The sequence below is a fragment of the Pelophylax lessonae genome (genome assembly GCF_965119305.1).
Source record: "Pelophylax lessonae genome assembly, chromosome: 6".
Taxonomy (NCBI): Eukaryota; Metazoa; Chordata; class Amphibia; order Anura; family Ranidae; genus Pelophylax; species Pelophylax lessonae.
This window is the reverse complement of record NC_138773.1, coordinates 180,363,324-180,380,081: the sequence shown is the minus strand read 5'-3', so window position 1 is coordinate 180,380,081 and position 16,758 is coordinate 180,363,324. Positions and strand designations below refer to the sequence as shown.

General features: G+C 48.3%; 1 protein-coding gene across 2 annotated transcripts in view; it reads right to left on the bottom strand.

Annotated features, from left to right (window-relative positions):
• The window catches only part of ANKAR (ankyrin and armadillo repeat containing), a 90,158-nt gene that overhangs the window by 24,125 nt on the left and 49,275 nt on the right, over positions 1–16,758 (bottom strand). The gene's annotated exons all lie outside the window — the stretch shown is intronic.

Sequence of the window (16,758 nt, the reverse complement as noted above, 5' to 3'; positions counted from 1 at the left end):
CCTATGCTTTATATTTAACCACTACATACAGTAAGGTACTGCTGTCATAGTGTAAATTTATGATCTCTTATGTGGAATATCATGCTTAATAAATATGTAAAAAACCCTCCTGTGTGTTGTATCACAGGCCTTTGCATACAAGTAAGGTACTTTCGTCATAGCATAAATACATATATGATCCCCTATTCAGAGCATATTCTATAAACTGTGTATCACATGCCTATTCATAATAGTAAATAAATACAGTACATACAATACAATCCATAATAAATAGCACACCCCATAAGAGGTATCTTTATTTCGGAATAACATATGGTTTGAGTTTTAGCAGCACAGGAGAAGGTACAGTATACAATAAGGCGATGGGAATAATGCACTTAGTAACCTGGACCTATAGCCTCATTAGATGTAAATCCAGACCTGCTTTTACTTAATAATTATTTATTGTTTAAATTTTCTTTGCCTGCTTTTTCTGATTTCTTTTAATAAACATTCAGAAAAAACAAAAAATAGACAAATGGGACTTTAACCACTTAAGCCCCGGAAGATTTTACCCCCTTCCTGACCAGGGCCTATTTTGCAATTCGGCACCGCATGACTTTAACGGACAATTGCGCGGTCGTGCGATGCTGTACCCAAACGAATTTGACGTCCTTTTTTTGCCACAAACAGAGCTTTCTTTTGGTGGTATTTGATCACCTGTGCGATCTTTTGATCGTGCACTAAAAACCAAAAATTGCGACAATTTTGCAAAATAATATTTTTCACATTTTTTTTTATATGAAATTCCCCCCCCCCCCCCCCAAAAAATGTAAAAATCAAAATTTTTTAACATTTTAGGCCAATTTGTTTTCTGCTACATATGTTTGGTAAAAAAGAATCGCAAAAAGCGTATTTTGATTGGTTTGCGCAAAAGTTATTGCGTTTACTAACTAAGGGAAATATTTTTGTCATTTTTATTGTTTTTTTTTTTAACGAGTAATGGCGGCGATCTGCGATTTTTTTTTGCGGGACTGCGACATTGCAGCGGACAGATCGGACCCTTGACTGACATTTTTGACACTTTTGGGGTTACCAGTGACATTACTACAGTAATCAGTGCTATACATATGCACTGTTACTGTAAAAATGACACTGGCAGTGAAGAGGTTAACTTTATTTGAGAGGGAGGGGTTAAGTGTGTCCCTAGGGGCGTGATTCTTACTGTGATTGGATATGGCTGTGTGTGTAACAGCACAGATCAACGGTCCTACATAGCATCTCTGTGCTTACACAGGGGAGACTGACAGGCGGCTTTGTTTACATTAGCCGCCTGCCTTTCTCCCGCTGTAACCGACGATCGCGAGTGACCGGCGGACATCGGGTCCGCCGGTCACTCGCGCGGGGGGGTCTGTGACCGAGCGGAAGCGTGCCTCCTACGTCGCTTTGCCTGTGAGGGGCTGACTGCCGACGTAAATCGTCGTTAGGCAGTCAGCAAGTGGTTAAAAGTGTTGAACTCCCTTTCAGTATAATTATCGATACAGAGACATTAATAAAAGAAAAATACTTTATTCATACACAATCATTATTTGTTAAAAAACCCAGATGTGGGGATTGAGAATTACCCTAAAAACAATAAAAATGTTGTAACCCAAAAAGGCACCCCTGAAACTTGAGACTCCTCCCCTCAAAAGTAAACTGCAATGTAATAAAACAGTAAACCCAGACATGTGTAGAAGGTAAGACTCATTCTTACTCGTTTCACCTTTGTTGGCTTCTTCAGGGGTATTGGGGGGTGCAGGTGGGTTACTGAAAAAAGAGAAATTAAAAGAAAAAGGGTAGTACAAAACATTTTACATATTAGCCATTACATCATCAAAAACTTCCATTAAAAAGATATGTTTAAATCAACTTACATTTGTGGAATAGATTGCAATTCGGAAAAAATCACAGGTACTCATCTCACTCTGGTTAGATCCCAAATTGGACCAAGACGTCAGGGGCTAGGTGGACCAGAGAAACTCACAGCAAAAGAGGGGGGACCATTCAGAGATACCCAAACAAGGCGGAGAGGGAGGAAAGAAAAAGTGGCTCTACCCCCACTTATAAACTGTTTAGATAGTACTGGTGAAGAAAAAGAAACGGGAAAGACGCCCTAGTTAACACTCCTGTTGTTCAATGTAACAAACATTAGCATCAATATTGACAGACCAAGGCCATCACCAAATAAACAGACATACCTAGCCCAAAAAGGGGGATGGAGGAAGGAAGTGTTCCGGGATGGTCACAAATTAAGGCCAATACATTAGGGATGGATATATCTGATTGAACAAATACAAATGTAAACCATCTCCATCAGTACTCTATGATGCTATCATAAACAGATATATACACATCTACATTTCCATGTCTTTAAATAACAGGGGTAACAAAGCACAATACCTATATATCCCCTTGCATTCCCTTGTTCATCTGCATCACCGCAAAACTGACCTGTCATGGGTAGCCTGTAGGATTCATTGCTATCCCAGTCTGTTTGGCTCCAGAAGCATTTCATAATGGCGGGATGGGCGGCCACAGTCCCTAACCGCATCACATCACCAGCCAATGCAGCGGCACCCGAAGGAAGGGGTAGAGAGAGGCAGAGGGACACACAAAGTTACCACCATGCCCCGCCACAAGCCCATATATCAAGGTCCATACCTAATAAAAACATATAGACAACACCCCAGTATACTGCCATCTTGTGGATCACTGAGGGAATAACATTAAGAGCAGAGCAGCATAGCACCATCTTGTGGATAAAAAGTAGATGACATATAGGGTGCAAAAATAATAAAGAGAGCTATCTTATTACAGTATGTCACAAAAGTGAGTACACCCCTCACTTTTTTGTAAATTTTTTATTATATCTTTGTATGTGACAACACTGAAGAAATGACACTTTGCTACAATGTAAAGTAGTAAATTTTAAAAAAGTAAAAAAAGTGTAAATTTGCTGTCCCCTCAAAATAACTCAACACACAGCCAATATTGTCTAAACCACTGGCAACAAAAGTGAGTACACTCCTAAGTGAAAATGTCTAAATTGGGCCCAATTAGCCATTTTCCCTCCCCGGTGTCATGTAACTCGTTAGTGTTACAAGGTCTCAGGTGTGTTAAATTTGGTGTTATCGCTCTCACTCTGTCATACTGGTCACTGGAAGTTCAAAATGGCACCTCATGGCAAAGAACTCTCTGAGGATCTGAAAAAAAGAATTGTTGCTCTACATAAAGATGGCCTAAGCTATAAGAAGATTGCCAAGACCCTGAAACTAAACTGCAGCATGGTGGCCAGGACTATACAGCGGTTTAATAGGACATGTTACACTCAGAAGAGGCCTCGTCATGGTCGACCAAAGAAGTTGAGTGCACGTACTCAGCGTCATATCCAGAGGTCGTCTTTGCTGCAGAGGTTGAAGGGGTGGGGGGGTCAGCCTGTCAGTGCTCAGACCATACGCAGCACACTGCATCAAATTGATCTGTATGGCTGTTGTCCCAGAAGGAAGCCTCTTCTAAAGATGATGCACAAGAAAGCCCACAAACAGTTTGCTGAAGACAAGCAGACTAAAGACATGGATTACTGGAGCCATGTCCTGTGGTCTGATGAGACCAAGATAAACTTATTTGGTTCAGATGGTGTCAAGCATGCGTGGCGGCAACCAGGTGAGGAGTACAAAGACAAGTGTGTCTTGCCTACATTCAAGCATGGTGGTGGGAGTGTCAAGGTCTGGGGCTGCATGAGTGCTGCCGGCACTGGGGAGCTACAGTTCATTGAGGGAACCATGAATGCCAACATGTACTGTGAGATAATGAAGCAGAGCATAATCCCCTCTCTTCGGAGACTGGGCCACAGGCAGTATTCCAACATGATAACGACCCCAAACACACCTCCAAGATGACCACTGCCTTGCTAAAGAAGCTGAAGGTAAAGGCGATGGACTGGCCAAGCATGTCTCCAGACCTAAACCCTATTAAGCAACTGTGGGGCATCCTCAAACGGAGGGTGGGTAGAAGAAGAGCGCAAGGTCTCTAACATCCACCAGCTCCGTGATGTCGTCCTGGGGGAGTGGAAGAGGACTCCAGTGGCAACCTGTGAAGCTCTGGTGAACTCAGTGCCCAAGAGGGTTAAGGCAGTGCTGGAAAATAATAGTAGCCACACAAAATATTGACACTTTGGGCAAAACTTCCAAGCTTAGCTGAAACTTCTGATCTCTCCCTGCCTGTCTGACAGAAGACCTGCCTGCTTTGTTTACATAAGCAGGCGGGTCTTCTGTCAGTTTCTCTGACGATTGTGGGAGGCCGGCGGCGCGCTGACGAAACCTCGTGAACGGCATCACGTAGTACTACGTGATTTTGTGCAGCCGAGCCGCCCGGCCGCAGTAATACTACGGTGGGCGGTCGGCAAGAGGTTAATAAAATTTTAAGTTTTGTGACGTGGTCCGTCTCCTCTGGTAGGGATACATCCCTGATCTCCTAGACAGAGGACGGGTTTAATCAACTATTGTAAGGCTGGACTTGCCTGTGCGGGGGGCGGGTCCATCTATTGGTGCTCAATTTGGAATGTGTAAGCCTCATCGGGGGCTTTTGTCAATCAGGAATGTATTGCTTCTTTTGATATTTTGTGAGAAAAATGTGAGTATTTTTCAAGGCTTGTTATCAATTAGGGATTCATTATTAGTAATCTCCCCATACAGTATCTCACAAAAGTGAGTACACCCCTCACATTTTTGTAAATATTTTATTATATCTTTTCATGTGTTTCTGTTATGGGGGAGTGGAGTTCCACTCAACACTGAAGAAATTACACTTTGCTACAATGTATAGTAGTGAGTGTACTGCATGTATAACAGTGTAAATTTGCTGTCCCCTCAAAATAATTTAACACACAGCCATTAATGTCTAAACCACTGGCAACACAAGTGAGTACACCCCTAAGTAAAAATGTCCAAATTGGGCCTAATTAGCCATTTTCCCTCCCCAGTGTCATGTGACTCATTAGTGTTACAAGGTCTCAGGTGATAATGAGGAGCAGGTGTGTTAAATTTGGTGTTATCGCTCTCACTCCCTCATACTGGTCACTGGAAGTTCAACATGGCACCTCATGGCAAAGAACTCTCTGAGGATCTGAAAAAAAGAATTGTTGCTCTACATAAAGATGGCCTAGGCTAGGAGAAAATTACCAAGACCCTGAAACTGAGCTGCAGCACGGTGGCCAAGACCATACAGAGGTTTACAGGACAGGTTCAACTCAGAACAGGCCTCGCCATGGTCGACCAAAGAAGCTGAGTGCACGTGCTCAGCATCATATCCAGAGGTTGTCTTTGGGAAATAGACGTATGAGTGCTGCCAGCATTGCTGCAGAGGTTGAGGGGGGGTCAGCCTGTCAGTGCTCAGACCATACGCTGCACACTGCATCAAATTGGTTTGCATGGCTGTCGTCCCACCAGGAAACCTCTTCTAAAGATGATGCACAAGAAAGGCCGCAAACAGTTTGCTGAAGATAAGCAGACTAAGGACATGGATTACTGGAACCATGTAATGTGGTCTGATGAGATCAAGATAAACTTTTTTGGTTCAGTTGGTGTCAAGCGTGTGTGGCGGCAACCAGGTGAGGAGTACAAAGGCAAGTGTGTCTTGCATACAGTCAAGTATGGTGGTGGGGGTGTCATGGTCTGGGGCTGCATAAGTGCTGCCAGCCCTGGGGAGCTACAGCTCATTGAGGGAACCATTAATGCCAACATGTACTCTGACAAACTGAAGCAGAGCATGATCTCCTCCTTTCGGAGACTGGGCCACAGGGCAGTATTCCAACATGATAACAACCCCAAACACAGGGTAAAGATGATGGACTGGCCAAATATGTCTCCAGATCTAAACCCTATTGAGCATCTGTGGGGCATCCTCAAATGGAAGGTGGAGGAGCGCAAAATGTCTCTAACATCCAACAGCTCCGTGATGTCGTGAGGACTGGAAGAGGACTTCAGTGACAACCTGTGAAACTCTGGTGAACTCCATGCCCAGGAGGGTTAAGGCAGTGCTGAAAAAGAATGGTGGTCACACAGAATTTTGACACTTTGGGCCCAATTTGGACTTTTTCAATTAGGGGTGTACTCACTTTTGTTGCCAGCGGTTTAGACATTAATGGCTGTTGTCAGGGTCCGGACTGGTAGCAGGAGCGGTGCAGGGAGTGGATCCGCTGTGTCAGTGAGGGATTGGCGTGGACCGTACCGGAGGATCGGTTCTAAGTAGTTACTGGTTTTCACCAGAGCCCGCCGCAAGGCGGGATGGGCTTGCTGCGGCGGTAACTACCAGGTCGTGTCCTCTGGTAGCGGCTCAATCTCACCGACTGCTGATATAGGCGTAGTACAAAAGGGACAGGCAGAGGCGTAGTCAGACGTAGCAAAGGTCAGGGCAGGCAGCACAGGTACAGAGACGATAGTCGTTAGCAAAGGGTTCAGCAACAGGCAAAGGATTACACAAATAACGCTTTCACTAAGGCAACAAGGCAACAAAGATCCGGCAATGGCTGGAAGGGGCAGGTCACTTATATAGGAAACAGGAAACAGGTCACAGGAAATAGGTCACAGGAAACAGGTCACAGGAAACAGGTCACAGGAAACAGGAAACAGGTCACAGGAAACAGGAAGGGAGGTTTGGACCAGGCACCAATTACTGGTGCACAGGCCCCTTAAATTTCAAACGACCTGCGCGCGCGCGCCCTATGGTGCAGGGGCGCGCACTCCGGGAACCATGTGAGCGGGGAGCGGAGGAGGGAGCCGGAGCGGGCACAGGTGAGTGGATCTGGAATGAACGCTGCGAGCGCTCTGGTCCAGAAGCAGGGACCGGAGCGCTCAGCGTTACAGTACCCCCCCCCTTTGGTCTCCCCCTCTTTTTGGTACCCAGAAACCTGAGGATGAGATTACGGTCCAAGATATTCTCCTCTGGCTCCCAGGATCTCTCTTCAGGACCGCAGCCCTCCCAGTCCACCAAAAAATATCTTCTCCCCCTGACCAATTTAGAGGCCAATATCTCCTGAACGGAGAAGACATCCGAGGTACCGGATACAGGCGTGGGAGGAAGATTCTTGGGGGAAAAGCGATTAAAGACCGCAGGCTTGAGGAAGGAGACATGAAAACAGTTGGGAATTTTAAGGGAGGGAGGGAGATGGAGTTGGTAACACACAGGATTGATCCTCTTCTTGACCTTGTAGGGTCCCAAATAACGAGGACCAAGCTTGTAACTAGGAACCCTGAAGCGGACGTACTTGGAGGAGAGCCAAACTCTGTCCCCAGGAACCAGGACAGGAGGAGACCGACGTTTCTTGTCCGCTTGGATTTTCATGCGGGATGAGGCCTGTAAGAGGGACAGGCGCGTCTCACGCCAGATGGCAGAAAAGTCTTGCACCAGGTCATCCACTGCAGGTACACCGGAGGAGGAGGATAACGGCAGAGGAGGCAGAGGATGACGACCGTAAACCACGAAGAAGGGAGACTTGTTGGTGGCGGAAGAGTCTTTGTGGTTATAGGAGAACTCCGCCCATGGGAGGAGGTCGACCCAATCGTCTTGACGGGAGGAAACGAAGTGGCGAAGGTAGTCGCCCAAGATTTGATTGACCCGTTCTACATGTCCGTTGGTTTGGGGGTGGTATGAAGAAGAGAAATCCAGCTTGATTTTAAGCCGTCCACAGAGAGCCCTCCAGAACTTGGACACAAACTGGACTCCTCTATCGGAGACAATATGTGAAGGCAGGCCGTGTAACCGGAAGATGTGTCGGAGGAAATGCTTGGCCAACTGAGGTGCGGATGGTAAGGCTGGCAACGGGATGAAGTGCGCCATCTTCGAGAAGCGATCTACGACGACCCAAATTATCGTTTTCCCGTGAGATGGTGGTAGGTCCGTAACAAAGTCCATCGCGATATTGGACCAAGGGGTCTCTGGTATGGGAAGTGGCTGGAGAAAGCCGGCGGGTTTTTGGCGAGGGGTTTTGTCTCTGGCACATACAGAGCAGGACTGTACAAATTCAGAGATGTCCTTCTCCAAGGATGGCCACCAATATCTCCTGGAGATAAGTTGTAGAGTCTTTCGGACGCCAGGATGTCCTGCGAGAAGAGAAGAATGTCCCCACTTAAGAACCTTTAGGCGAAGACAGGGAGAAACATAGGTCTTTCCGGGAGGGAGGTTACGCAAGTCTATAGGTGCCACGGTGACCAGACATTCTGGGGGCACAATGTGCTGTGGCTTGACTTCCTCTCCTGTGACATCAGACAAACGAGAGAGGGCATCGGCCCTGAGGTTCTTGCTCGCTGGACGAAAGTGGATCCGGAAGTTAAATCTGGCAAAAAATAGAGACCAGCGAGCTTGGCGGGGATTTAGTCTCTGAGCAGACTGGAGGTAAGATAAATTTTTATGATCCGTGTAGATGTTCACGGGATGTACCGATCCTTCCAGTAAATGCCGCCACTCTTCCAAGGCCAGCTTGATGGCGAGTAATTCTCTATCCCCAATAGAATAATTTCTTTCAGCGGGAGAGAAAGTCTTAGAGAAAAACCCGCAAGTAACCGACTTGCCTCTCGTAGTCTTTTGCATGAGCAAAGCACCAGCACCAACAGAGGAAGCGTCTACTTCCAGGTAGAACGGCTTAGTAGGATCCGGTCTGGACAGAACTGGGGCGGTGGCAAAGGCAGACTTAAGAGCGCTGAAGGCCTTCTCGGCCTGGGGCGGCCAAGATTTCGGGTTAGCTCCCTTCTTGGTTAGGGCTACAATTGGTGCCACAAGGGTGGAGTAATGCGGGATGAACTGTCTATAATAGTTTGCGAATCCGAGGAATCGCTGGATGGCCTTAAGGCCAGAGGGACGAGGCCAGTCCAGGATGGCAGACAGTTTGGCAGGATCCATTTGTAGTCCCTTGGCAGAAATGATGTAGCCCAGGAAGGGAAGGCTGGTACGGTCGAACAAACACTTTTCAAATTTAGCGTAGAGACGGTTCTTTCTGAGACGGGAGAGTACTAAGCGGACATGAGCACGGTGTCGATCCAAGTTAGTAGAGAAGATGAGGATGTCATCCAAATAGACCACGACACAGGTATAGAGCAGGTCTCGGAAAATGTCGTTAACGAACTCCTGGAAGACCGCTGGAGCGTTACAGAGCCCGAAAGGCATGACTAAGTACTCAAAATGCCCATCTCGGGTGTTAAAAGCCGTCTTCCACTCGTCACCCTCTCGGATGCGAATAAGGTTATAGGCCCCTCTGAGATCCAACTTGGTGAAGTACTTGGCGCCTTGTAACCGGTCAAAGAGTTCCGTAATCAGGGGAAGAGGGTAACGGTTCTTTACAGTAATGCTGTTGAGACCCCGAAAGTCTATGCAAGGCCTAAGGGTACCGTCCTTCTTCGCAACAAAGAAGAATCCTGCTCCGGCAGGAGAAGAGGATTTCCTGATAAACCCTCTCTGCAGGTTCTCCTGGATATACTCTGACATGGCTAGAGTCTCTGGAGGGGAGAGAGGATAGATTCTTCCCCTAGGCGGTGTAGTGCCAGGTTGCAAGTCAATGGGGCAGTCATATGGCCTATGTGGAGGCAACACCTCCGCCTGTTTCTTGCAAAAAACGCCTGGAAAATCCGCATATGGTTCAGGCAGACCGGGAGGAGGAGAAATAACAGGTGCAGACTTGACTCGTACCGACTTGAGACATCTGCCGAAACAAGCCGAACCCCAGCTTCGAACCTCTCCGGAGGTCCAATCCAGAACTGGACAATGGCGCTGGAGCCAGGGCAGACCCAAGAGGAGTTCTGAGGTGCAATGGGGTAACACAAAAAACTCCAATCGCTCAGAATGCAGGACTCCGATGTCCATCTGGAGGGGTTCTGTACGGAACTGCACCATACCGTCGAGTCTCTCTCCATTAACTGTGGAGATGAAGATGGGCTTCAGTAAACGAACCACAGGGATGTGGAACTTGTTCACCAGCGAGGCGTCGATGAAGTTACCGGCTGAACCGGAATCCAGAAAGGCAGAGGCAGCAAAGGAGATCTTGGCGGACACGGAAATCCGCACGGGTACCGTAATGCGTGGAGAGGAGGTATTCACACCTAGCAACGCCTCTCCCACGTTGACTAGGTGCGAGCGTTTCCCTGACGCGGTGGACGGAGAGGACAGTCCTTTAGAAAGTGCTCAGTACTGGCACAGTACAAACAGAGGTTCTCGTCTCTACGGCGGTTCCTTTCATGCGAGGTCAGGCGAGACCGATCCACCTGCATGGCTTCCTCGGCGGGAGGCCTAGAAGAGGGTTGCGGTGGAGGCTGGAAGATAGGCGCCAGACGGGGAAAGCGTCTGGGACGAGCACTTTCCTTTTCCTGTAGCAGTTCCTCTCGTCGCTCAGCAAAACGCAGGTCAATCCTGGTGGCCAAATGGATGAGGTCACTCAGGTTGGTAGGGACTTCTCGTGCGGCCAGGACGTCCTTTATGGCGCTGGACAAGCCTTTCTTAAAGGTAGCACAGAGCGCCTCGTTATTCCAGGAGAGTTCCGAAGCCAGGGTGCGGAAACGGATAGCATAGTCTCCGACAGAGGAACTCCCCTGGGACAAGTTCAATAACGCAGTCTCTGCTGAGGCAGCCCGGGCTGGCTCCTCAAAAACACTCCGGAATTCCACAAAGAAACTCTGGACACTGGCAGTGGCAGGATCGTTGCGGTCCCAAAGTGGTGTAGCCCAGGCCAGGGCCTTCCCCGAAAGCAGGCTAACGACAAATGCCACCTTGGCTCGCTCCGAGGGGAACTGGTCAGCCGACATCTCCAGGTGAAGGGAGCATTGGGATAAGAATCCGCGGCACAACTTGGGATCACCGTCGTACTTGGCCGGCATGGACAGACGGACTCTAGAAGTGGCGGAGGCCACAGGCTGCGGTGGTGAAGCAGATGCAGGCGGTGGAGGCGGCTGCTGCTGTGCTGGAAGAAGCTGCTGCAGCATGGCGGTCAACTGTGCCAGCTGTTGACCTTGCTGAGCGATCTGCTGCGACTGCTGGGCCACAACTGTAGTAAGGTCCGCGATACTAGGCAGAGGCACATCAGCGGGATCCATGGCCGGATCTTACTGTCAGGGTCCGGACTGGTAGCAGGAGCGGTGCAGGGAGTGGATCCGCTGTGTCAGTGAGGGATTGGCGTGGACCGTACCGGAGGATCGGTTCTAAGTAGTTACTGGTTTTCACCAGAGCCCGCCGCAAGGCGGGATGGGCTTGCTGCGGCGGTAACTACCAGGTCGTGTCCTCTGGTAGCGGCTCAATCTCACCGACTGCTGATATAGGCGTAGTACAAAAGGGACAGGCAGAGGCGTAGTCAGACGTAGCAAAGGTCAGGGCAGGCAGCACAGGTACAGAGGCGATAGTCGTTAGCAAAGGGTTCAGCAACAGGCAAAGGATTACACAAATAACGCTTTCACTAAGGCAACAAGGCAACAAAGATCCGGCAATGGCTGGAAGGGGCAGGTCACTTATATAGGAAACAGGAAACAGGTCACAGGAAACAGGTCACAGGAAACAGGAAACAGGTCACAGGTCACAGGAAACAGGTCACAGGAAACAGGAAGGGAGGTTTGGACCAGGCACCAATTACTGGTGCACAGGCCCCTTAAATTTCAAACGACCTGCGCGCGTGCGCCCTATGGTGCAGGGGCGCGCACTCCGGGAACCATGTGAGCGGGGAGCGGAGGAGGGAGCCGGAGCGGGCACAGGTGAGTGGATCTGGAATGAACGCTGCGAGCGCTCTGGTCCAGAAGCAGGGACCGGAGCGCTCAGCGTTACAGTTGTGTGTTGAGTTATTTTGAGGGGACAGCAAATTTACACTGTTATACAAGCTGTACACTCACTACTTTACATTGTTGCAAAGTGTCATTTCTTCAGTGTTGTCACATGAAAAGATATAATAAAATATTTAAAAAATGTGAGGGGTGTACTCACTTTTGTGAGATACTGTATATGGGGCAGAGCCATTTGTTCTTTCCTCCCTCTCTGCCTTGTTTGGGTATCTCTGGATGGTCTCCCCTCTTTTGCTGTGAGTTTCTCTGGTCCACCTAGCACCCGACATCTTGGTCCAATTTGGGATCCAACCAGAGTGAGACGAGTACCTGTGATTTTTTCCTGAATTGCAATCTATTCCACAAATGTGAATTCATTTAAACATACCTTTAATGGAAGTTTTTGATGATGTAATGATTAATATGTAATATGTTTCATACTACCCTTTTTCTTTTCATTTCTCTTTTTTCAGTAACCCACCTGCACCCCCTAATACTCCTGAAGAAGCCAACAAAGGTGAAACGCGTTGGGATGAGTTTTGCCTTCTCCACATGTCGGGGTTTACTGTTTTATTACATTGCAGTTTACTTTTGAGGGTCTCAAGTTTCAGGGGTGCCTTTTTGGGTTACACAATGATGTGCAATATAATTTATTGTTTTTAGGGGAACTTTCAATCCGCACATCTGGATTTTTGAACAAATAATTATTGTGTATGAATAATGGGATTTTTGACTTACTGTAAAATCCATTTCTCTGATGTTCATTGACGGACAAAGCTCCTGATCTTCTTAACCATTGGGTTATACTGCCCCCTACAGGAGTAGGACACTAGGCAGAAAAAAAATCTGGCTATGCCTATGAGCAGGTCCAGGGGGTATACTCCCTCTCTCTGCTATAGGAACTTTATATTTTTAATTATAATTTCTAATTTATTTATAATTTTGTTACAAACAGTGTCAGAAGAATTACAACTCCTCAGAGGGTTGTTTGCTGTGTCCGGCAATGAATATCAGAGAAATGGATTATACGGTAAGTCAAAAATCCCTTTTTCTTTTTCGTTCATTGAGGGACACAGCTCCCAATCTTCTTAACCATTGGGATGTCAGAAAGCAGTGTTAAACATGAGGGGTGGGAACAGCAAAAAGAAACTCCCAAGGCTATAGCCAATCAGATAAACAGGAGCTCAACCAAAACAACTGGAGCTCACCTGAAAAAAACAATACACCCTGAAAGAGGACCAGGTCCTCTAAACAGCAGCCTGTAAAACCTTGCGGCTAAAGGAAGCATCCACAGATGCCAACCCATCCACTTTTTAGAACATTGTGAAAGTGTGCACCGACAACCAGATGGCCACCTTGCAAACCTGTGGCACTGACGTCTGATGACGGAAAGCCCAGGAGGCACTGAGCGCCCGAGTAAAGTGCGCCTTGACAGGGGAAGGAGGAACCTGACCCCTGATGAAATAGGTCTGAATCATCGTCTGTCTGATCCATCTGGAAATGGTCACAGAGGAAGCGGACAACCCTTTCCGAGGCCCATCCGTAAGCACAAGTAGCACATAGTGAGTCTGACTTTCTAAAAGACTCCATAGCTGCCAGGTACACCCTAATTACCCTTATTAGATCCCCAGCATGCAAAGCAACTTTCTTTGGATGTTTTGGTCTGAGACACAGGGAAGGCAAAATCAGAGAAAACCTGAGAAAGGAACGATGGACAGGGGCAAAGAACCACCTTATCTCTGTGAACCACTAAATAAGGTGAACGACAGGATAACGCCGCCAATTTCCGACACCCTGTGTGCCGAGGTGAAAGCCACCAAAAAGGCCACCTTCTGGGACAGCGCAAGCCGGGGAATGTCCCGAAGGTTCTCAAAAGGAGGCTTCTGGAGGACTGAGAGCACCAAATTGAGGCCCCAAGGCGGCAACAGAGACCGCGCTGGAGGGGTCAAGTGCCTAACTCCCTGAAGAAAAGTACGCACCAGGGACAAGGCCCATTGAAAGAAGATCACTAAGGCTGACACCTGACCCTTGATAGTACTCAAGGCCAGTTTTTGCTCAACCTCTGTTGAAGGAAGATCAAGATCCAAGCCACCGGAAAAGAGCGAGGATGAACCCCAAGAGACTCACACCATGCAATGTACATCTTCCACCTACGATGGTAGATCTGCCTAGATGTAAATTTTCTAGCTTTTAACAGCGTTGGAATCACAGACTCAGACAAACCTCTATCCATCCGCACCTGTCATTCAACAGCCAAGCTGTCAAAGCCAACGACTGTGAAGCAGGATGGAAGATTGGTCCTTGGGACATCAGATCCTCCCTGAGAGGAAGCTTCCAAGGAACGTCGGCGACCAGCCGCACCAGATCGGCGTACTAAGCCCGGCGAGGCAAGATGATCGGAATCCCTTCTGCCTTGATCCTGCGTAGAAGTCTTGGCAGAAAACCACAAAAAAACTAAATTAAATGGATTTCAGCTCCACCTCCTCACAATTAAATCAATGTTTGCCAAAATGTTTTAAACCAATGAAAAAAGTATGTGTGTACTTAAACATAAACCAACTGTATATATACCATAAAGGTTTGACTGTATATATGTGACAGGGCTACATATGGTCATATTTATGCACCTTTAATCTTCAACAAAAACAAGTATAAAATATGCATATAACATAACACATGAGACACAAGACATGATAAAAACATAAAGCCCCAATGCTGCTCACACCTCCCCCTGTATGTATGTCTATCTATCTAGAAGTGCAATGTGAAAAAAAGTCTTGGCAGAAGCTTGAGAGAAGGGAAGGCGTAAATCAAAAGATACTGAACCCTCGGGGCCACCAGCGCATCTCAGAGGATCCCGATACCGAGCCACAAACCTCTGCACCTTTGATGACCCAACGAAGACACAACTGATGAAACACCTCCGGATGAAGGGACCACTCCACTTGGTCCAACGCCTGCCGACTGAGGTAATCCGCCTGCCAGTTTTCCACCCTGGGAATGTGTACGGCGGAGAGGGCTGGAACAAACCACTCTGCCCACCTTAGAATCCTCCAGAGCCGCTAGGACACTTCCTGTGCCCCCCCCCCCCCCGGTGATCGAAATAAGCCACATCCGTGGCACTGTCTGATTAAATGTGCACTCGACATCCCTGAAGACGATCTGTCCAATGTTCCAAGCACAGTCTGATCACTCAGAGTTCCAAGACATTGATCATTAGTCTGGACTCTTCCAGTTTCCAGATCCCCTGAGCAGAATGCTTTCCCAGGACACCTCCCCAGCCAGACAGGCTGGCATCCTCCAATACAAGGGGAGGAAAGTTTTGCCCAGCTGAAGCGCCAAAGAAAAAAGCCACCATATCAGGGACTCTTTGATTCCCTGGCTCAGCCGGATCTGATTGTCCAGATACTGCGGATTCTTGTCCTATTTGGCCAGAATCTCCCTTGCAGGGACCTCATATGAAACTGTACAAACGGAACTGCCACGAAGGTAGACACCATCAGGCCCAGCACCCGCATGCAAGTCCAGAGGGATGACAGCAGGAGACGAATTGCAGCCTGCAGTTTCTGGAGTTTGTCCAGAGGAAGGAGCACTCTGGCTAAGGCCGAGTCCAGAGTCAGACCCAGATAGGCCAGCTTTGTGAACGGAACCAGAGCAGACTTCTGAAAACTCAGAATCCAGCCAAACTCCCTCAAGCTTGTATGGTGATTTCCAGGTTTTCCACCAGAGCAGTAGGAGACTCCACACACAGAAGGAGGTCACCCAAGTAGCCCAGTACCACGATCGTAACAATGCTAGCACCGAGGCCAACACTTTTGTGAAGACCCGAGGAGCAGAAGCGAGACCAAAGGGTAATGCCTCAAACTGATAATGCTCCTCTCCCACGGCAAAACGAAGGAAGTGCTGGAGACCGACACATATTGGAATGTGAAGGTAAGCGTCCTTGATGTCGATGGAGGCAAGAAAATCCCCCTGATGCAGGAAAGCCACCACCGTGCGAATGGACTCTATTCTGAACTTCTGCACCCGTACAAAGCAGTTCAGTGCCTTGAGGTCCAGAATTGGATGCACCTTGCCTTCCTTCCTGGAGACTGTAAACGGGTTTGAGTAAAACCCCTAAAAACGCTCTGAAGTCAGAACCGGGACCATCACCCTTTAAAGTAAAAGGTCTTGCAACGCCCTAAAAAGAGCCTGTAAGCGGACTGGGGACAGTCATATGTTACCAGAGGGTAAGCATCGATCTTGTAGCCGGATCGAATGACCTTGTGGACCCACTTGTCTTGTACCAGGGTAGTCCATGGGTCTGAGAACCAGCAAAGACGTCCCCCCCCCACCCCAGATACGGGTGAGGGCGCACCTTCATGCTGAAGGGGCCTTGTCCACAGGTCTGTAGAAGCCCGGTCTTGACTTGCCAGACCAAGTTCGCTTGAATCCTCCAGAGAAGGCCCTGAAGGGCTCCGATCCCTTGTCAGTCGACCCTGAGGGATGCAAAAACTTCTTACAAGCTGAGAAGGAAGGCCCACATCTACGAGTTTCCTTGCCCTTAGTAGCCTGCGGAAGAAAGGTACTCTTCCCCACTGTGAGACCTATAATGATATCATCCAGGGTAGCATAAACCAGGCAATATCCTTGAAAGGGAAGGTCAAGGCCTTTTTAGAAGTCTGGTCTGCAGACCAGCATTTGAGCCAAAAGACACACCGAGGGACCACTGCCGAAACAGAGAGCCGAGCCACTAGGGGAACATTACAGATAAACTGCAGCTCCTGGACCAGCTGGTCCGCCAGCTCAACAAAGGCAAGGGGGAGCTACTCCTCCTCCAGGTCATGGCGCAAAAGCCTATTCCGTCAGAGTCTGCGACACCAGGGTACCGGTGGATATCGGCCTCAGTGCCAAACCAGCCAGGGTATACATATTGCGGGACACAGCCTATTCCCTCCTGTCAGTCGATCCT